The sequence below is a fragment of the Chondrus crispus genome, genomic scaffold, assembly GCF_000350225.1.
Source record: "Chondrus crispus Stackhouse genomic scaffold, scaffold_101, whole genome shotgun sequence".
Taxonomy (NCBI): Eukaryota; Rhodophyta; class Florideophyceae; order Gigartinales; family Gigartinaceae; genus Chondrus; species Chondrus crispus.
Genome location: NW_005178881.1, coordinates 5,603 through 6,691, shown reverse-complemented (window position 1 = coordinate 6,691; position 1,089 = coordinate 5,603).

Genomic DNA, 1,089 nt, shown 5'->3' with positions numbered 1-1,089 from the left:
GGGCGCGTGCGCGGGGCGGGGTGCGGGAGGGAGGGCGCGTGGCGGGGCGGTGGGGGCGGTGCGGTGAACGGGATGCGCGAGTCGGCGCGGAGCACCGGTGGCCCGCGAACGGGGGCGGACTTTATGGGCGAAAGGGCGGGTTCTGACGTGTCGCGGGGGCGCGGAGCTCGGGCGGCGTTAATTTAATACGGCGCGGGATCGGCCGCGTGTCGGTTTGAGGTGCCGCTCTGGCGCTGCCCTGGCGGGGCCCGATCTCAGACACCGCAATAAAATAATGGCCCTAAAATAATTGCGCTGTAATGGGGCTGTAAGGAAGGCCCACGTGCTGCTAGCCTGGCAGGGAGTGGGTGCAGGCAGTTGTGCATCCCTGTTCTTCCCCCGTGGCCTCGATTTGCGTACAGTAAGGGCATCTCCACTGCGCCTTGTGTTTTGGAGCCACGTTGCCATAGCGCCTGTGAGGCTCACAAGCTGATGCGTCCACAGTCTCCACAGCGTGGACTCCACACTTGGATTTATTGTCTACCGCACCAGGGAACCGTACCAGGGAACCGTACCAGGGAACTTGACGCAACGCTCATCAATTTGACAGCATCGCCTAAATCGCCTCCGCACCGATCGCAACTGATCGCAAAACAACTTCTGCTTTGACATGATCCAAGTGTGAGGCTACTGATCTCAGTAACCGCAGGAACCGCCCGCCCGGGATGTTGGTGTTGATAGGCGAGGAAATTCGCCAAGAGATGACGAAAAATCTCGAGGCTGAATTAGCCCTCGTCCGGAAGCAACTGGAGTTACAAGCGTCTGAGTTCCACACGGTGTTAGGAGAGCTATCTGCTCGAGTGGATCTCGTCGAGAAGGAGCAAGGTGATGGGACCGACGGTCTGGAGCCGGAGATCCCAGCTTCGTTGAAACTTTCAGTCAAGGACGAAAGGCGCGACGCGAATCAAGCTTCGGAGTCCTTAGGTAAATTTGGAAGCAGTATCGACGACAGGTTTGACCGCGCCGCTCATCGTCTCAAGGACCTTGAGCAGGCCGCCAGCCAAGAGCCGCTCCCTACGGGTCGAGAAGGCGACCGTCGATCGGAGAAGG